Below are 24,582 nucleotides of genomic sequence, written 5' to 3' on the forward strand. Positions count from 1 at the left end.
CTCCTGTTCTCCTCAAAGAGCGGCTGCACAGGCCAGCGTGGGTGTCCCAGTGCCAGGGGACTCCCTGGGCCATTTCCCACTTGGCCTGACAGGCACTGCAGGTAAAGATTTACAGCTCAGCACTTGTGCCAGTTTTTGGGCCCATTATAAGTCCAACCCAGCTTGATGAACAAACCTCCAAATTTCTATTATACAATGAGTCTCAGCATGTTTGTTTTCTCTAGGGAAGTAAAGACAAGTATTAATGTCAGACTGGATTTGAGCTGAAAGCATCACACAGGAGTTGTTTTATGGGGTAGTACTCTGGGTTGTTTGGGTTTTTTTCTTTTTTTTGTTCCCACCCCCTCCTGCTGACTACCCACAGCCCCAGATTAGGACAGCTAGAAATTTTCTGGTTGAAAAAGCTCAAATAGTGTTACCTTTCCTGTGTCTCTGTGCTAATGCCGAGCGCTCACGGATTGAAGCAAGGCTTGAGGCACAAACCTGGGGCAGTTCACACCATGACAGCTGCAGACAAAGAGGCAGACTGCGTGCTGAAAGCGTGCCAGGTTTAGCCAGGATGCAGCCCAGGGGCACAGTTTGTTCATTTTCGGGGGCTGTGTGTGCAGATTGATTTATTTTTAATTGGGGCAGCTCCTGCTGCCAAGGGTTAAAGCCTTCACAGGTTCATGGCCCACTCAGGAGCGTGCTGTTGTGGACTGAGGGGCCAAATGCTGCACTGCACTGACCAGGCCCATCTTCTCCTCCCAGGGGCTGCACCCATGCTGACAGCACCTGGACTTCAGTGTGGGTGTGAAACAAAGCCTGCTGTGGGCATGGGAGCATTCCCGGCGTTGTGAAATGGTTTACGATGCTTTACAGTGGCCCTCAGGGAAACCAGCGAGGTGAGATGGTGTGCCTGCACAGGGGAGAGCAGCCCAGCCCAGCCCAGTGCTCACTCCTCAGGTAAACCAGCGAGGTGAGATGGTGTGCCTGCACAGGGGAGAGCAGCCCAGCCCAGCCCAGTGCTCACTCCTCAGGTAAACCAGCGAGGTGAGATGGTGTGCCTGCACAGGGGAGAGCAGCTCAGCTCAGCTCAGCTCAGCTCAGCTCAGCTCAGCTCAGCTCAGCTCAGCTCAGCTCAGCTCAGCTCAGCCCAGCCCAGCCCAGCCCAGTGCTCTCCTCAGGTAAACCAGCGAGGTGAGATGCTGTGCTTGCACAGGTGTTTCAGGTGAGGAGGATGAGAGCCCCCGCGGGTGTTTCAGGTGTGATCCACATGGGGAGCAGTGTCCCAGCCGCTGCTGGAGCTCCCTTGGCGCTGCTGCTGGTTCCGCTGGGAGCGTTCCGGGGGCGGCAGCGGCTCCGGGCCGGGCAGTGCTCCCCTGGCAATGCGGTACGAGCGCGTCCCCGAGCGGGGCTGCCCGAGAGCCGCCCCGGAGCGCGGCTGCAGGCGCTGTTAGAGTGCCCGGCACGGGGGGAGCCGGGCTGAGCTCACCCGCGGGGCTGGCACCGAGAGCCCGGCCCCGAGGGCGTGCCGGGCCATACCCAGGCTTTGGGCACAGCCCCGGGGCACAGCCCGGCTGGCAGAGCCCGGCTGGCACAGCCCCCAGAGCACAGCCCGGCTGGCAGAGCCCGGCTGGCAGAGCCCCCAGGGCACAGCCCGGCTGGCAGAGCCCGGCTGGCACAGCCCCCAGGGCACAGCCCCAGGGCACAGCCCCCGGGGCACAACCCGGCTGGCAGAGCCCGGCTGGCACAGCCCCTGGTGCCAGCTGCAGGAGCCAGCCCAGCCCCTGGCACAGCTCTGCCGCTCGCTGAAGGCAGCGGCTTTGAGGTCGGTGGTTAGTTTGTGAGAGATGGTGACAAATGCATTTCCCCCCTGCTTTTCCTAGACCTAAAAGTGTCCTTCAGGTCTGAATGTTTCAGCAATGCCTTGAGGAGAGGGGTTTCTGTGAACACCAGTACGTTTTTCTTTTGTCTTTATATATTCCATGTGCCATCGAGGTTGAGAAATCAGTATTGCTGGCAGGGAGAGCTGAGGCAGCACTGTGGCTGCCTGGCTCTCAGAGCAGCTCCTGGGGGAGTGGGTGTTTTTCCCCAGCCTGGCTCAGGCACGACACTGCAAAATTTGTGCCAGTCCAGCTCGAACAGGCTGGTGTGCATGGGATTGGAATATTAATAAAGGCTGAAGTGGACTCAATGATTCCAGGGCATTGTAGCAAGAAAACATTGTATTTTCTGGAGGCTGAACTGTAGCCGTTCCATTCAGAAACACTTTAAAGCAGGGTTGCAGTATTATTCTGTGTTACTAGGTGACCGCTTTGTTGTCATAAACTGGACTTTGCCTGCAACAGTGGCACACGTTCTGGGTACTGACTTAATCCCAGGAAGAAAACGAATCCATTTCAGGAAGCAAAGTGTTGCTTCCATTGTGTGCTCCAAGTCATCATTGCGTTGCTCAGTGTGAGGATCTGAGCCTGCCTGTGTGATTTCAGTGACTAAGATGGCTTTCTATTGCCACTGCTGTCAGCAGTTCCAGTTTTCATCCAACAGCTACTTGGTGGTTGGGGAATTTAGCACGCACATTGTCATGCTGGGTACAAACTTCCACCTCCATGCACAGCTGAATGCAGAAAGCTCACTCTGCCCTCCCAGGCCGTCTGTGTGCCACCTCAGAGAGCAGAAGGTAAAGGACACCAGGGCTAGACCCAGCCTGAAGCTGGGAGGGGAGCAGTTCTGTGGGATCCTGGAGAGCTCACTCGGGCACTGGGACAGCCTCCTTTGCCTGGCCTTTGTTTCCAGGCTGGCTTGGAGGCAATCCCTGGCTGTGGCTCTTTCTAGAGGGAGGAATTGCTTCCTGTGCACGTGGAGAGGAATTCTGGGCACGTGGCCGTGCTTTACTCCCTCCTGATGCTGCTGTGAGATTTCTGGGCTGCACACAGCACCCCCAGAGCAGCTGAGAGGGGGAGGTCTCCTCATTGATCCCCTCACTGCTGCACAAATGCAGCTGTCAGGGACATCTCCCTGCAGCTGTGCTCTCGGTGGAGGTTTATTTATTTCAAGGTTTATCTCAGCGTCCTTCAGGAAATGCCACAGCACTGGTTCTGTTTAGAAGAGAAGCCCCTGGGTTTGGGTGCTGGCCAGCAGAGCAGGGGTTGTGCAGCAGGACAGTGCCCCGTGGCACAGAGGGGCTCTGGAGGGGCACCTCTGTGCCCAGGGGCTTTTCTGCCCTGCTGCCAGGGCCGGCTGGCACACGGGGCTGTCACAGCAGTGTCACAGAGGGGTCCCCAAAGCCAAGAGCCCATTCCTCTCACAGCCCTGCTGCTTTGTCCAGCAAACAGCCCGAGGCTGTGGTGGATGTTTCCAGGTGGGTGTACCTGAGAGCAAAGTTTGACTCAAAATTCTCAGCTTAGCCTCCAATGAGAACCCTGCAAGAGAAGGAGGACAAATAGAGATAACTTTAGCTTGGCTTCAGAAAATGGGGGCTTTTTTATAGAGACAAGAATGTATTTCAGATTTGTTGTTGCACAAAGTTGAGTTTTGTTTGGAAAAGGCCATGTGGCAAATTGTGTGATTATATTAAGCTCACAGGGGGTGACTCACTGGCATAAATTATTTCCAGGAAACAAATGGAAGGAAGGGTAATGATATGTTGTTTCTGCTCCCATGGAATAAAGGAATAACCTTTCTGCCTGGGGGTACTTTTAGAAAAGCAGATAAAACCTGCAGTCAAAACCATTAAAATCAGTAAGTCCTGTCTTTAATGTTTCCTTCAAATTTCTATGCTGCAGCTTCTGAAGAAGAGGCTGAGAATCAAATTACTTCCAGCCACAGAGACTGGAAGCCTATTTTCAGTTATCCAAAATGTTTTCTGTGCACCTCTGCCGGGGAAGTGCCCAAATATCTGAGTCCTTGTGGGAGGAAGCTGCTTGAGCAGGTGAAGTAAGAGGACTGGGAACAGTCATTGTCCCTTGGGATGCAAATTTCCAGGCTCTTTCTCCATCAGCCACTGGATGGGATGAAGAATGACATTTGGGAAAAGCTGAAGGAACTGGTCTGGTTGTGGACTATCACTTCTGCTAAGACTTAAAAAAATATATAATAATTTGAAATCACTCACTTATCAAAGAAAAAGCAATTCATATTTGCAGATCTCTTTGCCACACAGAAATATTTTATAACAAACATATGAGGAGTCATTACAACTTGTCCTTCCTCAAATAAAATTAGAAGTAATTTACAACCCCAGCAAGTCCTGGTGATAGAGGAGACATAATTTTTAAAGCTTAGTATTTCTGGTTTGGAACAGTTACAAAACCTTGTGTTATAGAGGATGATGTGATTGTTTTTCATGTGGCAACACCATTTAATTAAGATTTAAGCAGATGGTTAACAGGAATAGTATTGTAGGCTTCATCAAAGTAAAATCTAAAGGGCACAATAATATTTCCACTTCAAAGTGGTTTGTTTTGATTTCCACCAATAAATAAATTAATTTCACGTGTCAGAGGAAAGCATTCTCACAGTAGTTACTGTATTACTACTTGTGTAGTGGAGTGTGGTCGCAGAGCAGGGATTTGATTTGTAACCCCAGCACAGACACAAGTCCACCAAATGAGCAGAGTGTTTGATTTCTGAGACGTAGTGGCAGCCACAGAGAGTGAAACAGCCCAACAAGCTGGTTTTGGGAGCAGCGTGGGCACAAGGGGAGTGGACAGGCAGTGTGCAGCCCCTCTGCTGCCCTGGCAGCGCCCAGCAGAGCCAGAGGGCACTCAGGAGATGAGGAAAGGCACAGAGGCAATCTCTCCTCTCCCTCCATGCAGGGAAGCAAAGGGAGGATGGGACTGACCCCAAGAGCAGGACTGGCACTGTGGGAGCAGCTGCCACCCACAGCCCTGCCCTGCCCTGCCCTGCCCTGCTGCAGACCCCAGGAGCAGGAGAGGGAGTGCAGCCTTTTCTGTGCATGGGGCTCATTTCCTTTCCTCTACAACTCAGGTCTGCAGAAGAGGCGCCATCACAACCCCCATCAAACCTCTCCCAGTCAGAAAGGAGAAAGCACAATATCTAAATCAAACTGAAATGAAATTTCAGGACTTCTTAGGGCAAAGCATGACTCTGATAAGCAAAGTTGCCTGTGCAGGGGGAATAGCTGTGCTGCCCCCAGGCTCCTCCAGAGGAGGTGAGAGCAGCCCTGCAGAGATAAGTGCCCTATTTCTGGGCATGGCTCAGCAGCAGGGCTGTCCTGCAGCCCCAGCAGAGGATTTCCAGGAAGGAAAGGTCAGGAGGATAAAGCAGAGCTGTCACTCTCTCCGTGTGCTTTCTGCCCTCTTCACACTCTTGTGCAGGGCAAGAGCCAAGCCGAGTTCAAGAGGTGCCTTGCTCCAGCAGGGATGCACTGGGAAATTGGGCTGGGATTCATCCTGTCCAGCTTTAGTCAAAAGCTCATTTCCTTGGCACTGCAGGAGTAAATCAGCAATTCTGGGGGGCCATGCAGCCCCTGCCTCCCCCCTGGGCTGCCACGGGAGCCTGAGCAGCTCTGCTGAGCCCTGGTGCTGCTCATGGGGACCCTGTGGGCAGCGCTGGTCTGGAATGTGCCCCAGCAGCTCCCTGGGGAGGCTGGCAGGGCTCCCTGCCCGTCCTGCAGCCCCTGCTGGCCCTGCCACAGCGCTGCTGGCTGCTCTGGGGCTCTGCTGGGCCATGGAACATTCCAGACCAGCGCTGCCCACAGCAGCTCCCGCCCGGGCGGCTCTGGGAGCCCTGGAGCTGGAGCTGCTGTCCCAGGGGCTGCACCAGGGGTGGGTGAGGAGCTGCCAGCAGCAGCACAGGGCTGGGAACACCAGGCAGCCTCCAGGAGAAGCCTCTGAAATAGAAGAGCAGACACAAACAGCTCTTGAGACATCCCATTCATAACCAGCACACGCACAAGACAGGAAGGTGTTCCTTGTCCAACACCTAATGCCATTAAACTTTACCCTGGCAAATATCAGAGCTGCTGGGAGCAAACTCAGCCCTTTCTGCAAACACAAACTCCTGCTTTAAAGGGATAATTTCCCTAAACATTCAAGTGACAGGTTTGGGAGGTGCAATTAGAAAACCCTGGCAGACTTAAAAGGAAATTTTTTCACCCACAAAGATGCAAGTGTGTAAGGTGCTCCATTGTCCTGAGGTTCAATGTGTTTAGTAGTTTTGTTGTCTAAAGTGATAATCAGACCATGTTGAGTTTAACAGAAGTCAGAAGAAAGATGAACAGTATCTAATCTGACCTCAGTCTCTCTTGCTTAACTTTTGTTAGGGTAGCTGGCAGTGCAATTTTCTTTTTTTGTTTGGTATTTTATCCCAACAGAGTTGTCACCTCTCCCCCTGTCCTTCTCCACCCCTCACTCTCTCCTTGCCTGTTCTTCCCCCTCTGATTTCCCATTTTCATTCCTTGCAGAAGAGGTGACTCACAGGATCCTGGTGGTATCAGCATCTCCAAAGTGTTTAACAGCAGGAGCAACTTGAATATGGCAGGAAAGTTAAAAGCTGATGAAAGCATAATTTAACATAATATTAACAGGCCAGATTCTCCACTGATACAAAGTGAGGAGAAAATGAAATTGCACTGGTTTTCACCATCTACAGCGAGGCACAGTGTGGATCTCTGGTTAAAAGTACCTTGTGTGGTTATAATTTCACACTCTAAGTTGTCTGGAAGACAGGGAATTAAGCAACAAGGCTAAGCATTTTCCAGAAATAGAGGCATCAGTGGGAGTTGCAACAGGGTTTGGTATGTAATTACTCTGCTGCCTGGGGTGCCAGGTTCATCCATAGCAGGAAGGCTTTTCCTTTGTGCTGGAGCATGCCAAGCAGAGCAGGTCCTGCATTTGGCACTAATTGCCTGAGCCTGCAGCTGTGGAGGGGTGCAGAGGGAGGGGGGCTCTGGGCTGGCCCCTCTCCTGTCCTGGGGCACCAGGAACGGGCCCTGGGCCGAGCCCCAGCCCTGCCCTGGCAGCAGCACAGCACCAGGGCTGCTCTGACCAAACCCCTTTGGGGGAGGCTGTGCGCTTGGGGAGCAGCCCCCAAATGGGACTGGGCTGCCAGAGAGGCAGCAGGGCTGAACGTGTGGAGAAAATCCACACAGGAGCCATGGAAAAGCAGAGAAAGAGCTGCTGAGGTGGTTCTGTGCAGCTGGGCTGCGGCTCAGGCAGTGGGAAGGGGAAGATGCTGCAGGAGGGCAGCAGGAGCACTGGCCATGGGCTTGAGGGGGCCCTGTAGGCCCTGCAGGTGCCTTGGTGGCCTTCAGTAGGGCAGGCAGCCCCCTCAGCTCGGGTCATAGCTCCACTGTGGGTGTGGGTGACTCACAGGTAGCTGGCTGTTCAGGTCTGTGATTTACAGCCAGCTGAGGAGCTCTGCCCATGGTGTCCAGTGGGGCTCCCTGGGTGTCCAGAGGGGCTCCCATGGTGTCCAGTGAGGCTCCCTGGATGTGCAGGGCTCTCTCTGTGTGCCCTGGGCTCTCCCTGGGTGTCCAGGGCTCTCCCTGTGTGTGCAGTGAGGCTCCATGGGTGTCCTGGGCTCTCCCTGCGTGTCCTGGGCTCTCTCTGGGTGTCCTGGGCTCTCCCAGCCTGCCCAGCCAGTCCCATCCCTGTGTCCTGGGCAGGGTTGGCTCTCCAGCAATGCCAGCATCAGGGGCAGCACATTCCCCTGCCCCGTGCAGGGGTTTGGGAGCCTGAGCTCTCTCACCAGGGGCTCTGTGCCAGGCAGTGCCAGCACGGGGGGCTCTGGGGAGTGCTGACTCACAGCATTTACATCACTGCTGGTGCAGTCATGAAAAACATTCCAGAACCTTCCCTCTGGGGCACCTCTCTCATTTTAGGCTGCATAAATCCTCCTCACAGGTTTGCAATAAGACTTTGGTTAACTTTTTGCAGGTGATTTAAAGTGTGTGTCTGACAAGATTCCCTGTGCCATGTTTCCCTTGATGCTGGAATGTCCTTTGGCATTCAATAAAAACCCAGAGTGCTTATGTTAATTTGATTTTTGCAATCAAGCCACCTTAAATTGCATTTATTCCTGTGTGGTGAGTCATGCTGTAATGATCTGATTTGTAGATCAGGTCCAGCTTCTGCAGGGCATTGTGCAAACATGAGACAATTTCCTCCTCGCCAATGGTGGAGGGGGCCCTGCAGGCCAGGCAGGGGCAGGGAGGGCAGGGAGGGCAGGGGGCTGCTGGGGAGGGTTGAAGCACTGGAGACCCCTCCTGCAGTGCCCTTGGGCAGAAATGGCACCCAGGGGGGGCTCCCTGTGCTGGGCCTGGACTCCTGTCCCTGGGCAGGCACAGGGAGTTGTTCTCTGCCCCAGTGTGATCTGCACTTGGAGAAACTTTTCCTCTTTTCTCTGCTGACCTGGGCCCTGCCAGCCCTGCCCTTCCTTCCTGCTGCCCAGGCTCCCATCTCCAGGCACAGATCCCAGGCTTTGCTCCTTCAGGGACCCTTGGCATTTGTTTCAAGTCACATTGTTCTTTTGCCATGATGAAGCCTTGGAAACTCATCCCATATTGTAGCAGTCCCTTTTGGTTACTTGAATCCTAAATTCAGCAGTTTCATTAAATTACTCATTCTCCCCCCATTTTCTTTGTGATCACCAGCCATGTCAGTCACAGCCACTCTTCAAAGAGGGAGGCTGAACTCTACATCAGATAGGACTTCTTTCTTTTTATTTATAAAGCAAAGCATGAATTCTAACAGGTCCACTAGTCATATCTATTGATTTGGTACTTAATCATATGAACACAATGAATATTCAGTGCCTGCATGATATAAAAAGAACAATCAGAATAAGCTATTAGAGGTGCTGGAATCTCATTTAAAATCTAATTAGGTCTAGAACAAAACTAGAGGAGTCCTGTCTGAGTAGGAAGAAATGGATGTGTCTACATAATGATTGAAATGCCTTCTTTTTTCATCCTTCTCTTGGCGTGTATTAAGAAGCTAGATTTTTTATTTCCCCAGTTCAGGCTTGGCAAACCATGAGTTTGGCTGATACCCTCATGCTTTGACTCAGGGGTGAGAGCTGATCACTGTGTGCTGTGCAGCTGCTCTCTCTGAACAGTCACAGTGTTTGGGTGGGCAGTCCCTCCAAGCAGAAATTGTTTTATAGCTGGCCCTGCTCCCCTGCACTGACCAGCTCACTAACTCCTGGGCTTGCATTGCTTTAATTGACCTCGTGGTTTTCAGGGTTTTAGCACTGTATCAGATCAGTGCTTTGTGACTTTTCCCCCCTTTTTAATAGCAAAACTAAGAAAAACTTCAGTTATTTATGGCTCTTTTACATAAATATCGTGGCTCAGCTTGCAGGGGTTGTGGTGCATGAAGGCAGATTCCGGCTTGGCTGGGCTGGGCAGAGCTGAGCAGGTGAATTTTTCAGTTCCCTTTAGCAGCTGGGCTGGATCTAACCCATGCTGAGGCAGGCAGAGGGCTGAGCAGGTCACCCTGCGCTGAGCTGCTGCCCAGCGGGACTCTGCTTGTCTTGGCATCAGCAAACTGTGCCTGGAGCTGACATTTCTGACTGGGGGTGGGCAGGGGGCTGCCCTGGCCCTGCAGACCCTCCAGGGGTGACCCCACGGTCACAGAGCCCTGCACACCCACCCTGTGAGCACAGCCTGGCTCTGGCACTGGGGCTGGGCAGGGTGCCCATCATGCACACTGTGCAGGGCTCACAGGGCTGGGCACAGTGCCCACCATGCACACACTGTGCAGGGCACACAGGGCTGGGCACAGTGCCCATCATGCACACACTGTGCAGGGCTCACAGGGCTGGGCACAGTGCCCATCATCCACACTGTGCAGGGCTGACAGGGCTGGGCACAGTGCCCATGATCCACACTGTGCAGGGCTGACAGCCTGGGCACAGTGCCCATCATGCACACACTGTGCAGGGCTGACAGCCTGGGCACAGTGCCCATCATCCACACTGTGCAGGGCACACAGGGCTGGGCACAGTGCCCATCATGCACACACAGTGCAGGGCTCACAGCCTGGGCACAGTGCCCATCATGCACACACTGTGCAGGGCTCACAGGGCTGGGCACAGTGCCCATCATGCACACACTGTGCAGGGCTCACAGGGCTGGGCACAGTGCCCACCATGCACACACTGTGCAGGGCTGACAGCCTGGGCACAGTGCCCATCATCCACACTGTGCAGGGCACACAGGGCTGGGCACAGTGCCCATCATGCACACACTGTGCAGGGCACACAGGGCTGGGCACAGTGCCCATCATCCACACTGTGCAGGGCTCACAGGGCTGGGCACAGTGCCCACCATGCACACACTGTGCAGGGCACACAGGGCTGGGCACAGTGCCCATCATGCACACACTGTGCAGGGCTCACAGGGCTGGGCACAGTGCCCATCATCCACACTGTGCAGGGCTCACAGGGCTGGGCACAGGGGCCTGGGGGCTGCCAGCCTCACCAGGGCTCTGCACCCGGGCTGAGGGGGATTGGGGGCACTGTGCCTGATGTGCTCCAGTGACACTGCTGGATTTTAACCATCCTTTATTCAGAGACTGCACCCAGGCTTTCCCTGCTGTGCCAATTCCAGCCTAGAACACAATCCCAGGTCCTTCAGGTACAGCTTCACTCACTGTCCAAAGCCCAGGCTGTGTGAGCCTCCTCTCCTCTCCTCTCCTCTCCTCTCCTCTCCTCTCCTCTCCTCTCCTCTCCTCTCCTCTCCTCTCCTCTCCTCTCCTCTCCTCTCCTCTCCTCTCCTCTCCTCTCCTCTCCTCGGCAGCCCAGGAAGGGTCAGCAAGGCCGGAGGGAGGGCTTTGCTCAGGAAGGGTGCCTGGTTTAGCAAGGCTGGAGGGAGGGCTTTGCTCAGGAAGGGTGCCTGGTTTAGCAAGGCTGGAAGGAGGGCTTTGCTCAGGAAGCTCCTGCCTGCACACACCCCATGGCAAGTGGTGGTTTCCTAGAAATCCAGCCCTGGATGCAGAAATGTCATTTCATTCATGAATTCATGCTGTGGTTGCTGAGCACTCCTAGCTGGGGGTGATCTCTCTGCACTGGGAGCCTGCTCCTCTCCACCTCCAGCATTTCCTGAGGATGCAGGAGCCAAGGCAGCTCCAGGCAAAGTGCCCTCACAGCCACGCTGGGGCTGCACGGGGCTCAGCCATGGTGCGATGGCTTCAGAGCTGCCAGCTGCACCTATCCCCCCCAAATGCTTGTCTGGAATTGTTACAGAGCATGTCAGGAATTCTATTTACAGCTATATTGCCTCACATGTAAATAGGGAATTAAAGGGAGTCAGGGAAAATCATGTGCTACCCTGTACAGATCCTGGTTTGAGGGTGATGAGGAAGGTCTTGAGGTCTTGTTCAGTTTGCTTATGGTTCCATTGCTCTTCTTCTCCTGGCTGGAATGAATTGAACCTTACAGAAGTGGGCACTTGCCAGGTCTGACTTTAGACTTTTCAGGCTGCTGTGTAGGGATCCTATTTTTTGCCTGATATGCATTACCTTCCACATCCTGTTATTCCCAGGATTTGATTTTGATTTTGATTCTGTTCCATCTCATCTGAGATGAATGGGTTTAATCAGAATCTCCTACACCCACTTCATTCAATGGCAGCCCTTTATAAGATGCAAAGAAACATAGCACAGTCTTGTCCTGGCAAGGCAAGAGGCTAAATGAAGGGAAGAATTTCAGCTTCTGACTGGCTTCTAACCCTGGAGCTCTGAGGGTTTATAAGATTTTCCAGTGATAGCCTCATTTGGCCTCTGTAAATGGAAGCTGGGTGAGAAAATACAATCTGTCTGTCTGCTCTGCAATGTGCTCATTGATTTCAGCAGCTGTGCTGTAATTGTTCTCACAAATCAGCTAATTGAGGTCCTTAATGAAAGGTGACTTAAGCAGCAGTAAATATGGCATTTGCCTCCCCAGTGGACAGCAGCTGAGCAGATCTGGGGCTCCCTGTTAGCCAAATTCTGCCCTTCCAGCACGCTGGCCCGAGTGAGTGGAGCTGATGGGTTTGTCAGGGTGCTGAGGCTCTCCTCCATCTCCTGCAGTGTTTGCTGGGCTGGGCTGGGCTGGGCTGGGCACTGTCCTGTGCCAGGGAGGTGCCTCACCCACCCCGGGCAGGGCCCAGGTGCCAAACACCAGTCAGGGCTGGCAGCTCCCACAGCTGGGTCCTGCTTGTGCCTTCCTTTTGCAGCTTTCACTGGGGGGACAGGACTCTAAACTTCATCTGGAGGTTCAAAAACTTAACATGCTTTCTCCTCTGAGCTTTCAAAATCCAGCTAAAGGCTTTTAGCTGATTATCTCAGGTCTCTTCTCTCTAATGACTTTCCAGTTTATTGATGTTGCACAAAAATCAGGGATAACCCTCTCTATTAGATATAATTATCAATGACTATTGAGCTTGGGAAATTTTTCTGTTAATTTTGTCTTTAGTCTTCTATTTGCTGTCAGAGATGTGAAAAGGAAGCCTGCAATTCTCTCATAATTACTGAGTCTTGTTGATTTCTTCTTCCATTTTTTAAAGATAAGCTTGTGCTTAAGTATGAGCCTTTGAAAGAGGGAAGTAAAAAGTCTCCAATAAAGTGTGGTTGTGATTTGAATGCAAAAATGTCGTTGACTAAGGGAAACCCTGATTTTTGATTGAAAATTCACCACTGATTAAGCAATTTTGCTTCTCTTGATTAGATTTTGAGATTGTCTGTGCATCTCATCCTCACAAGGATGAGTTCTTGTTCGAGTGGAGTTACACAGATCAGACTGATCATGTTCCATCCTGAGCTGCTCTGGATCCTTTTTTAACGCTTTTCAGCTGCTCAGCCGATTATAAAGGGACCATTAATGTGTGAGGATATGAAGAGACCCCGTTAGGGTGTTCTGAGGCGGGCAGTGCCTCAGCCCTGCCTGCCACGTGCTGCAGGCACAGCCCCTGCTGCAGAGCTTCTGCTGCTCTACCCTGCAGAGGGATGAGCAGAAATCTTCCCTGTGGCTTTTCAAGGTCCCCAAAATAGTTTCAAGACATTTTATTTTCACAGGGAGGGTCACTGCTATTGTGAAGGCTTTCATGGTGTAGTGTTACTGGGGCAACCACCCACTGTCTGTGCACCAGATTTTGGCTGTTAAGAGCTGGGTACTTTGTCCTGAAAATGTGCAGTCCAGTGGGTCTCCTCCCTCACCAGTAGTTACCTACAATTTAATTCTTTAATTCCTTAGGATCAAAGCATCACATGGGTTGAAAGGGATCTCTGGCTTTATTCTGTTCTGAAGAGAGCACGTTGTTTCCTTTCATCCTCAGCAGAGCACTTTGCTGCTGCTCGTGTTCTCTAATACAGAAGTTTCCAGTTAGCTCAGCTGAGAAAGTGGGTCTGGATCTCAGTGCTGGCTTTCCTTCCTTGTCTGTCCCCGTTCCCTGTTCCCCCGAGCAGCACAGGGACAGCCCAGGCCTCAGTCTGATTTCCCCACTGCTGAACCGTGGCTGGCAGCAAAATCCATCCCCATCCCTCCAGAAACTCATTAAAACCAGGGAACTCTGAGCTACAGCACAGTGATTTCTGTTTGGACTGCATTGCCAATTTAGCACATGTGTGAGAGGTAAAATGATTAAATAGCTTCTTGTAAGGAAATCTCTCTAACTAGAAACTTAAAAAAAAAAATTAATTCCAATTTATGTTCACTTATTTGATCAACATTGTAGGCAAAACTTCTGATCATGTACTGCGTTCCTAAGAGAGAGGACATAGATTTTTTTTTTTTTTTTGAATCACAGTTTTTCTGTGGCTCATTATAGCTGCAATATTTTGTGTAGGTGTTTAGAACAGAGGACTGGGAGTGCCATCACTGCAGTATTCCAGGACATGGACTGGCTGAGCAGTGCAGCTGGAGCTCCCTGTGTTGAGAGTTAAGGGAGATTTTTTTCTGTAGTAAATAACATGTATTATTTTGCATATTATTTTTGATTTTTATAGACATATTGGTGTTCATAATGGAGGTCTGACTGCTCTTAGGTCTAGGTAACCAATTTTGGTGTCAGTGGGGGTTTTTCCCCCAATTCATTTGATTACAATTCCTCCTGGAATAGGATGGCAGCAGTGTCCTGTGTCTGCAGGCACAGCCTCACCACTGGAGTGTTAATGTGCTGCTCACTGCTCTTCAACATCTCCTGTCATTTGAGTTCCTTCTCAGAAAGGAAAATAAGTTTTCACAGCTTTTTTTCCCCCATTTCAAAATACCATTTTTTAAAGCTAAAACTAGTTGCCAAATTCTATTTTGATCGTGGGGTTTATTTTTGAACTGGAGATCAGTACATTCAGGAATCGCAATTACGTGGAGATGATGCTGATCATCCTGCTCTGCAGGTTACCCACAGAAGCTCTCCACGTGGTGTGTGAGCAGTGACAGGAGCTGCAGCTCGGCAGGGCTGGGCAGAGGGACGGGGGCTGCACCAGCCTTGCCTTGGCGCTGCTTTGGAGGCTGCAGAGAGCCAGGACTGGCTGAGACCCTGCCCCAAGAGCCCGGAGGGGCTGCCCGAGCCCCGGGCACCTGCAGGGTCCCGTCCCAGCCCCTGTGTGTGAGCAGCAGGAGCCACAGAGGGGACACTGGGGACAGGGGCAGCAGCAGAGTCCCCTGTCCCTGTGCTGCTTGCTCAGGCCAAGAGCCACAGCCCAGACCCTTCCAGGGCTGTCCTGGCTCTGCACACAGCTCAGGGTGCAAGGTTTGGCTTTCTTCAGGTTTTATTTTCGTTTGGTCTTGGTTTTTGGTTTTTTTCTTCTTTATTTTAATGCAGATTAGGTGATTGAGGAATGGTTGGGATGCATTTGATTCTGAGCTCTCAAGAGGACACTCACCAAAGGGCTTTTCTCTTGACCAGTCCTAAATCCCAGGCTGCTGTCGATTCCCTGCTCTGCTGTGTTTTGCTGCTCTGTCCCAGGCACAATTTAGCAAAGGAACAATCCTGTTCTGATTATGTACCAAAATCCTAAAGCAAACAAAAGTGCAGTCACAAAGGTGGATTATGAATTGTTTTTCCTTTGCTGAGGGAAGAATGTTTTTTGTCCATGCATTTCAAGGAACTCTACTGTTCATGAGCAATTTAAAAGAGAAATATTTGATACTGCAGGGGAGTTGGTAATGACTTAATCAAAGGCACAAAGACTTCTTTGCTCCAGTTGAATGTTCACATAGTTTAGTTCTTATTAGCATCGATTTTCCCCAAATCTTTAGCATCTGATTTATGAAAGGCAACATAATGAATTTTAGCAACAAACAAGAATATTGAACAAGAAGACAGAGCATTGTTCCACTCCCTGGCATGGGGGTGCAGGACTGCTAGGGCAGCTCTGCCTTGGCTGGCTCACCCTTCCTCACCCTCCCTCTCCCCCTGTGCAGGTCAGGAGAAGGCAGAGATCCCCGGGTGGGGAGCACAAATCCCTCTGCAGCAGCCAGGCAGGGCTTCCCTCCTGTGCCTGCTCCCACCAACCTGAGCAGCAGCCCGGGGGCTGCTGGCCCTGCCTGCCCTCTGACTGCAGCTGGTGCAGGAGCCGTGCCACACGGCCAGGCTCGATGGCAGATGAGGGACTGCTGAGCTCCCAGCCAGTGATGTTTTTATTTAAACCAGCTGGGAGTCTCTGACATTCTCAATTACAGCTCGTTTGCACACGCTCTTTGCAATTGAAATGCAGTTTGGCACCAGTGCCCCTGAGGTCTGCTCTGGGACGTGCCAAAATCTCACTGCCACAGCTGTGAAGGTAGGTGGCATTTGCAGTGCTAATAGAGAAGGATCAGGGGAAAAATAAAAAAAAGAAGCCTAAACTTTCTCCATCCCTTTTAAGCAGTGACTCAGTCACCAGCCCTTCCCACAGTTCTTCACTGATGCTCTAATTGCAGACCAGTACCAGCTCAGGCTGCCTAAAAATAAACTCCACATTTTCATTTAATTACTTGGACTGTCTGCCTCATTGCTGTGAAAATTATATAGAAGAAAATATTTACTTACAGGGTTTTCCTAAGTATGATCTCTCAGCTATCCCACACAGGTAGGTAATGAATCTATACAGAAATATGTTAGATTACAAAAGGCAATGTGAGGGTGAATTTGGGGCCAGGAGAGCTGGGTGGAGCTCAGAGCTCACCTGTGCCCCCTCCTTTGGGCACAGGCTCTGCCTCTGCCTCTCCATAAACCAGGGCAGTGATTATGAGCAGTGTTTGCTCCTCTGGCACTCTCTGCTTCCCCACACCCTGCACTGAGCTGCAGCTCTGCCTTCCCAGGGCAGGATGGCATTGGCAGCCTGGCATTGCAGCTCACACCTGTGTCCTGCTGAATCTGCTGCCATTTCCTCTCTGTGACAGCCTCTGGCATGTAGGTAACATTGAAGGTGAGTGTCCCCTGCTCTGTGAGAGCCTCTGGCATGTAGGTGAGTGTCCCATGCTCTGTGAGGGCCTCTGGCATGTAGGTGAGTGTCCCATGCTCTGTGAGAGCCTCTGGCATGTGGATAACATTGTGGGTGAGTGTCCCATGCTCTGTGAGGGCCTCTGGCATGTAGGTAACATTGTAGGTGAGTGTCCCATGCTCTGTGAGGGCCTCTGGCATGTGGATAACATTGTAGGTGAGTGTCCCTGGCAGGGCTGCAGGGTGCTGGGCGTTGCACTGCTCTGCCACTGCACTGCAATGTTCTTCCAGTGAACAGCAGCTCTCTCAACAAAACATTGTGCTCCTCAAGTGTCTGGGAAAACCAGAAAACTGGGATGGTGGTGGGTTTTTTGATGCAGAAATATATCCTTTTGGAGGTATTGGGGTTTCTGAGTGTGTTGGGAGCACTGGCTTGCAGCCATTTGAGGGAATACTGCAAAACCACTCGTGAATATTTGCTTTCCACTCCTAGTGAAAGGGAAACATTGAAACCATGCCAATAAAATGCATTTCTTAGGGACATTGGGCAGGGGAGAGCCCCAGGGTCAGGGGATGTGTCTGAGGAGTGCTGGCTGGGGTGCCCTGAGCTCCTTGGTGGCTGAGGCTGGAGCGACACACAGAGCTTGGGCTCAGCAAACACCATGGTCAGTGTCTGAAGGGTTTGCAAGGACAGCTCTTGACTGCACTATTTTAATGTGAGCTGGGAAGGAACTTCTTGTCTTTATGCATAGTGGAATTTCAGGATGTAAATCAGCCAAACAAAAAAAGAGCTATATTTGATAAGCAAACAGTTCACTGAAAATTTTGCCCACTGAAAGGTTTTGGACTCAGTGATCCTTGTGGGTCCCTTCCAGTTTAGGTCATTCTATATTTTATGTTGTTGGCAAAACCAGAAAAGCTCAGGTAGTTCTTATTTCAACTTTATGATAACTATCCCAATAATTGTATATGACAGTCAAAAAATCGATAGAGACCCATGTAAGTCATTAATGACAAAGATTGTGTCTGTCTGTCCTTACAGAGGCCAGCCCAGCTGCCTGCAGGAGGCCACCTCTGCTGGTCCTCAGGACAAGGAGCCCTGCATGGATGAAAGCCCTGAAATTCACTTTGTGGGAATTACAGACCAGACCTCCAGGTAATGCTGCCCCCGAGTGCTCAGAAATCATGGAACTGGCGAGAAATGATGCCTTTACTTTTTAATGTGAGAAAGAAAGGCTGCTGCTCTACTCTCTCTTACTACAATTAATTCTTTCCTTCTGCAGGACTTTATTAATAATAAATATTTTTATGTAAAAGAAAGAAAAAGTAGGAATATTCTTGGGGCATGTCCCAGTATCAGGTCCTATTGTGTAAATTGCCAAATCATCCTGCAATTTGCATTAAAAAGCACAGGTTTAGCTCCCCTAAATGCATGACACTGTGTGTCTGTGGTTTACGTGCAGCTCAGCGAGGCAGCAGCCATGGGGAGGCCTCCAGAGCGGGGTCTCCAGGGAGGAAGGCTCTGCACCCCTCCTGCAGCAGGGAGAGTGCCGGGGCGGGGGGCTCACCCCCATTTCTGCTTCCCTGCTCTCGGCATCTCGGCCCCTGGGTTCCCGCGGAGCCCAGGGCCGGGCAGGGCAGGAGGGAGATTCCTCTCTTCCTCATCCTCCTCCTCCTCTCCCCCTGTCCCCTCGTGTCCCCGCTGTGCGGTTCGTGCCGGGCCGTGCCAGGCCGTGCCGTTCTGTGCGGTTTGTGCCAGGCCGTGCCGGGCCGTGCCGTTCTGTGCGGTTTGTGCCAGGCCGTGCCAGGCCGTGCGGTTTGTGCCAGGCCGTGCCAGGCCGTGCCGTTCTGTGCGGTTTGTGCCAGGCCGTGCCGTTCTGTGCGGTTTGTGCCAGGCCGTGCCGGGCCGTGCCGTTCTGTGCGGTTTGTGCCAGGCCGTGCCAGGCCGTGCCGTTCTGTGCGGTTTGTGCCAGGCCGTGCCGTTCTGTGCGGTTTGTGCCAGGCCGTGCCGGGCCGTGCTGTTCTGTGCGGTTTGTGCCAGGCCGTGCCGGGCCGTGCCGTTCTGTGCGGTTTGTGCCACGCCGTGCCAGGCCGTGCGGTTTGTGCCAGGCCGTGCCAGGCCGTGCCAGGCCGTGCCGTTCTGTGCGGTTTGTGCCAGGCCGTGCCAGGCCGTGCCATTCTGTGCGGTTTGTGCCAGGCTGTGCCGTTCTGTGCAGTTTGTGCCAGGCCATGCCAGGCCATGCGGTTTGTGCCAGGCTGTGCCATTCTGTGCGGTTTGTGCCAGGCCGTGCCGTTCTGTGCGGTTTGTGCCAGGCCGTGCCATTCTGTGCAGTTTGTGCCGGGCTGTGCCAGGCCGTGCCGTTCTGTGCGGTTTGTGCCAGGCCGTGCCAGGCCGTGCCAGGCCGTACGGTTTGTGCCAGGCTGTGCCATTCTGTGCGGTTTGTGCCGGGCTGTGCCAGGCCGTGCCGTTCTGTGCGGTTTGTGCCAGGCCGTGCCAGGCCGTGCGGTTTGTGCCAGGCTGTGTGGTTCTGTGCGGTTTGTGCCGGGCTGTGCCAGGCCGTGCCATTCTGTGCAGTTTGTGCCAGGCCGTGCCAGGCCGTGCCAGGCCGTGCCAGGCCGTGCGGTTTGTGCCGCTCTGGAGCCGCGGCCGCTCTGCCAGGCACCGCTTTGATCTCGGGCGGGTTTCCCCGCGCTATTTTTAGAGGCAGCGAGGATAACCGAGGGATGTCGGTTCCCGTGCAGACGGGAGGCAGCTGCAGCCGGGAAGGAGCTGCAGACGCAGCTTTTCTCCAGGGGCAGAAAGAGGAGCAGAAGGAGGAAAACAAGGCGGTCTCCACCGGCAATCCCAGCCCTTCTGCTCACACAATACGGCCCTGAGGCCAGAGAGGGATGTTCCCCAAGTACAGATTCTCTGCATTGCTGGTGATTCTCCTTGTTGGCTTGTGTGTAACTCACGGCTCTGCTGCGGCCCGGAGCCGGGACCTGCAGTTCAATTGATCTTTGCAGCACAGTGGATATGTTTATAAGGGATTGCCAATAGTCACCCTTTGATTTAAAAATGATTGCAACATCTCTCACTTTCCCTGCTTTAAACACGTGTGTGGAGGTCTCAGATTGCTCAGTTTTGATCGTACCGACTCCTGCTTTTTGTTTCATCTTCAGAACTGAAGCAAAGCAAGGAACAGGCACAGCAACCAAGCCTTTCCTCCCTCGGGCAGGAGTGTGTGTGTCTGCAGATTTGCACTCAGGCTGCGGGAGAACAAGAGGGAAAACATGTTTACAGGGAAGGAGAGGTTCCGAAGGGTGTTTTCTGCTCCTTCTGCCATCGCTGTTGCTGGGGAAACCAGCGCGGGCCCGGAGCGGCTCCCACTGTCTCTGTCTGTCTGTCTGTCTGTCTGTGTCTGTCTCTGACCCAGCGCGGGGCCCGGAGCGGCTCTGACATCGCAGCGGCTCTCTCTGTCTGCCTGTCTGTCTCTCTCTCTCTCTGTTTCTCTGTCTCTCTCTGTGTCTCTCTGTCTCTGACCCGGAGCAGCTCTCTCCCAGCTCCGGGGAAGTGCCGGCTCAGCCCCCAGCCCATCCCGGGCCCTGCTCCGGGACACGGCCGGTGCCAGCTGGCTCCAGGTGCTCTCGGGGCTGGGAGAGGCCTGGGACAGCTTCCAGTGCTGGGGAAGGAGCGAGGGCTGGGACAATGCTCAGGGAATCCCCAAGCTGAGAGTGCTGAGGCTGATGGAGAAAACCCCATCAATTTCAGCTGGGCTTGCTAACTTCTGACCTGTCCATAAATATTCACAGGGACTGATGAATCCTCTTACCCTGCTCCCTCATTCTCCTTTTGCATCTTTTGGAGTGGAGCTCAGTTCTGTCCAGTGAGCTCTGGAACCTGTAATGGGCAGATGTTTATTTTTTGCTGTTATGGCCATGGTGCCTGTAGTTAGAGGATGCTTTCCCATGGCCAGATGTAGTGTTGTAGTGTTCTGTTAGCACAAATCCAGGCACCAAGACACCTGAGCTGCTAGATCACAAACCATGAGGTCAGACAAATACACTAAAAAGTCAGAAGCTTAAAAATAAGAAAATTAGGATCTACTTATGTATTTGAATGCATTTAGTAGAGTTTTGTCCAGTTTTTCTCCTTTTCTTGGAGAACCAGAATTTCAGCAGTGACTTCAGTGCTTCTGGTTTTCATGCTTTCTTTTTACCCAGTGCCACAGTTTTGGGGCGGGGGGATCCAGGAACTGTGAGGAGCCTGCAGGAGAGCAGCGAGCACACAGGACTGGCAGCAGCAGAGTCCAGGCTTAGCAGGTGCCACAGGGCTGGTTTGGCTCCTGCTCTTGGCAAGCTTTGGGAAAGGGAGCCCTGTCTGGAGATTCTCCCTGCTCAGGTTTGTGGCAGCCTGTGGTGCACAGATGTTTCCAACATCTGCATAGCAGAGCCCTGGTGTTTGAGGTGCTGAGGTCTGGGACAGACACTGCCAGCTGGGCACTGCCAGATTTTCAAGCATCTCAGCACCTTCTCCCCTGTTTTCCTTCCCAGCACTGTGGAACCACCCACTTCTCAGGCTGTTAACCTGGCAGCTGAAACCAACAAATTCTAAGCTGGAAAGATCTCCAAGCTTGGTGTCTCTTTAGTTACCAGAGTCCAAATAGATCAGTTAAACATCCTTTCCTCCCTGCCCACACCCCACACCTGAGAAACCTTTCCAAGCCCTTTTTTAGTACCTAAAATGCCACTCCCAGAGCAGAGTTTTCTCTCTCCAGGCATGTCCCCACGGGCCCTGGTTAATCCCAGTGCCCCTCTGCAGTGAGACATTCCCCTTTGTTCCACTGCCCTCCTCCCAGCTCCCTCTCTGCAGGAACCCCTCCGGTTTGATGCCATCAGCCCCTTCCTGTGAATCCAGAGGAGAGGGAGGGCTGTGGCCTGAGTCCTTTGTCCAGTGCCCACCCTGCAGGGGCACCAGGGCCTGGCACTGCCTGGGCTTTGCCTTGGGAAGATCCCTCAGCTGCAGCAGCCCTGGAGCCCCTCTGAGCAAGGCCTTTGCTGCAGCTCAGCACCACCTGCAACACACCAAGGAGAGCCCAAGAGACACCAGGAGCCAGGGCAGGAGGAGAGTGCTGGTAACTCCAATAATGCAGGACCATGTCAGGCCTAGGCAGAGCCAACGCTGGGGTTTCACAACACAAGTTTGGATTTAGAGGGAGGACTGTCTCCTGAATCCTGAACCCCATTTCCTGGTGAATTCTTAATTCTCCAAGTAGGTCATCTCCTTTGGGAGCAGTGGAGACTTGACAAGTCTAAATAAGAACTCTTCTCTCTCCTCCTTTAATGTTGCATGTCACAAAGTTGTTCCCTGCCATGCACTTCTCATCTCCTCTCTTCAATTCCTGCTGAGCTCAGCTGAGCACACGAGCTGGTGGAGGAGAAGACGTTAAGAGGTCCCAGCAGTGTTTGTGCCAAGGTCTCTCCCTGGCTGCCAGGGTGGCAGGGGACAGGTGGAGGGTGGCCCTGGTGTCCCTGTGGCACCCAGAGCTCTCCCTGAGCTGCATTCCAGTGCACAAGGCCCAGACTTGCCAACCCCTGCCTGCCAAAGCCTCAGTCCCAGGGCATGTCCATGGGAAGGGGCTCAGCAGGGTGGAGGCCACATCCAGTGCTGGGCACAGAGCCCTGCCAGGCCCCAGCAGTGACCAGAGCTGGGCACAGAGCCCTGCCAGGCCCCAGGAGGGACAGAGCTGGGCACAGAGCCCTGCCAGGCCCCAGCAGTGACCAGAGCTGGGCACAGAGCCCTGCCAGGCCCCAGGAGGGACAGAGCTGGGCACAGAGCCCTGCCAGGCCCCAGCAGTGACCAGAGCTGGGCACAGAGCCCTGCCAGGCCCCAGGAGGGACAGAGCTGGGCACAGAGCCCTGCCAGGCCCCAGGAATGACCAGAGCTGGGCACAGAGCCCTGCCAGGCTCCAGCAGTGACCAGAGCTGGGCACAGAGCCCTGCCAGGCCCCAGGAGGGACCAGAGCTGGGCACAGAGCCCTGCCAGGCCCCAGCAGTGACCAGAGCTGGGCACAGAGCCCTGCCAGGCCCTAGGAATGACAGAGCTGGGCACAGAGCCCTGCCAGGCCCCAGGAGGGACCAGAGCTGGGCACAGAGCCCTGCCAGGCCCCAGGAGGGACAGAGCTGGGCACAGAGCCCTGCCAGGCCCCAGCAGTGACAGAGCTGGGCACAGAGCCCTGCCAGGCCCCAGGAGGGACCAGAGCTGGGCACAGAGCCCTGCCAGGCCCCAGGAGGGACCAGAGCTGGGCACAGAGCCCTGCCAGGCCCCAGGAATGACCAGAGCTGGGCACAGAGCCCTGCCAGGCCCCAGCAGTGACCAGAGCTGGGCACAGAGCCCTGCCAGGCCCCAGGAGGGACAGAGCTGGGCACAGAGCCCTGCCAGGCCCCAGCAGTGACCAGAGCTGGGCACAGAGCCCTGCCAGGCCCCAGGAGTGACAGAGCTGGGCACAGAGCCCTGCCAGGCCCCAGGAGGGACCAGAGCTGGGCACAGAGCCCTGCCAGGCCCCAGGAATGACCAGAGCTGGGCACAGAGCCCTGCCAGGCCCCAGCAGTGACCAGAGCTGGGCACAGAGCCCTGCCAGGCCCCAGGAGGGACAGAGCTGGGCACAGAGCCCTGCCAGGCCCCAGCAGTGACCAGAGCTGGGCACAGAGCCCTGCCAGGCCCCAGGAGTGACAGAGCTGGGCACAGAGCCCTGCCAGGCCCCAGGAGGGACCAGAGCTGGGCACAGAGCCCTGCCAGGCCCCAGGAATGACCAGAGCTGGGCACAGAGCCCTGCCAGGCCCCAGCAGTGACCAGAGCTGGGCACAGAGCCCTGCCAGGCCCCAGGAGGGACCAGAGCCAGCACAGTGCCAGGACAGTCCCTCACCTCCTGTCACCCCTGTGCTTTCAGGCTCTGGCACTGAGTTCCAGCTTCCACAAGGAGCCTGGCACAGACCTTGCCCTGATTATGGAGCCACCCCTGTGATGTTTTAAATTATGGGTGAGTTTTACATAATTCTTTTGATACGTGTTGTTATGACATGTAAAATTTTATCTTTGCAGTTGCAGTGAATTATGTAAGATCTTTGTTTTGCATTTGTCAGGATAACTTGAACCACTGCACATTTAACAAAAGCACTTTCAGAGGGCATGGTTCTGCCCAGCTGATAATACAGATAAACTCCATAAGCTTTATTAAGCTTCTAGTAAGTTATAAAAGCTAACAGGCAAGTTTCTGTTACGGTGGCCCAACTCCAAAGCCAAGCATGCAAGGGGTGGGAGAAGCCTTATCCTGACCTGCAGCACCATTCCTGGGCTGCCAGGGATGGCTCATTACAGATCAAATGCTGTTTGCTGAAGGGGGCCCTGTCTCTGTGGGGGAGCAGCAATTCAAAAATCTGTTTTCTTTATGTCCTTCAGCATGTGGCCCCAGCTCCTGTTTGCTGTATCCTGCTCATCTTCACTGTTATGAAGAGGATGAAATAGTCTTTGCTCTTGGTGTTTGGGGTTTTTTCTGTGGCACTCATTACTCCAGTCATGTTTGTTTATTCTGCATGCAAACTGTTAATTAATTTGTCTCTGTGCAGCCCAGTAAGGCAGGGGAGGAACATCATCACTTTATAGATAAGGAGCAGAGGCACAGGAAGATTCAGTGAAGAATGTCAATTACTCTGGGATGTTCAGCCTCAGATGCTCAGGAGCTGATGATCCCTGAGCACTCAGGATTTATTTGCTGGCTTTGGAGGGGCCCTGGGCGCTGCCAGGGCAGGAGTGCAGTGGGCAGCTGCTGCCTGCCCACACAGGGGCCCAAAGCACTTCCCAGGGCACAGACCAGCAGCAGCAGCCAGGTGGAAGGGTAGGAAAGCACAGAACCCCAGAAGGGGCCGTAAAGCTCCTCTGGTCCAGGTCCCTGCCATGGCAGGGGCAGCTCCCTCTGTCCCAGGTGCTCCCAGCCCTGCCCAGCCTGGCCTTGGCACTGCCAGGGATGCAGGGGCAGCTGCTCTGGGCAGGATAAATGCTTTCCATGAAGAAAGCATTCCTAAAACCCAGTCTAAACCTCCCTGGTGCAACCTGAGGCCGTTTCCTCCTGTGCTGTTACCTGGGAGAGCGATGCCCTGCAGCCCTGCCCCAGCAGCAGGAGCACCAGCAGGGCTGCAGGAGAGCTCAGGCAGACAAGGAGCCCATGCTGGGCTCACCAGCCTCCTTGGCTTGC

The 24,582-nt window shown here is 53.5% G+C and overlaps 1 long non-coding RNA gene across 1 annotated transcript in view; it reads left to right on the forward strand.

Moving 5' to 3' along the window:
* The window catches only part of LOC139597118 (uncharacterized), a 35,108-nt gene extending 11,738 nt beyond the window's left edge, over positions 1 to 23,370 (forward strand). Inside the window, exons 3-4 of the long non-coding RNA XR_011681514.1 lie at positions 17,394 to 17,507; positions 23,281 to 23,370. This is a non-coding gene — a long non-coding RNA (uncharacterized lncRNA). The remainder of the gene's footprint in view (positions 1 to 17,393; positions 17,508 to 23,280) is intronic.
* Positions 23,371 to 24,582: the final 1,212 nt, after the last annotated feature.

The sequence above is a fragment of the Agelaius tricolor genome, unplaced genomic scaffold (genome assembly GCF_023055355.1).
Source record: "Agelaius tricolor isolate 1412-34295 unplaced genomic scaffold, bAgeTri1.0.p SCAF_17, whole genome shotgun sequence".
NCBI lineage: Eukaryota > Metazoa > Chordata > Aves > Passeriformes > Icteridae > Agelaius > Agelaius tricolor.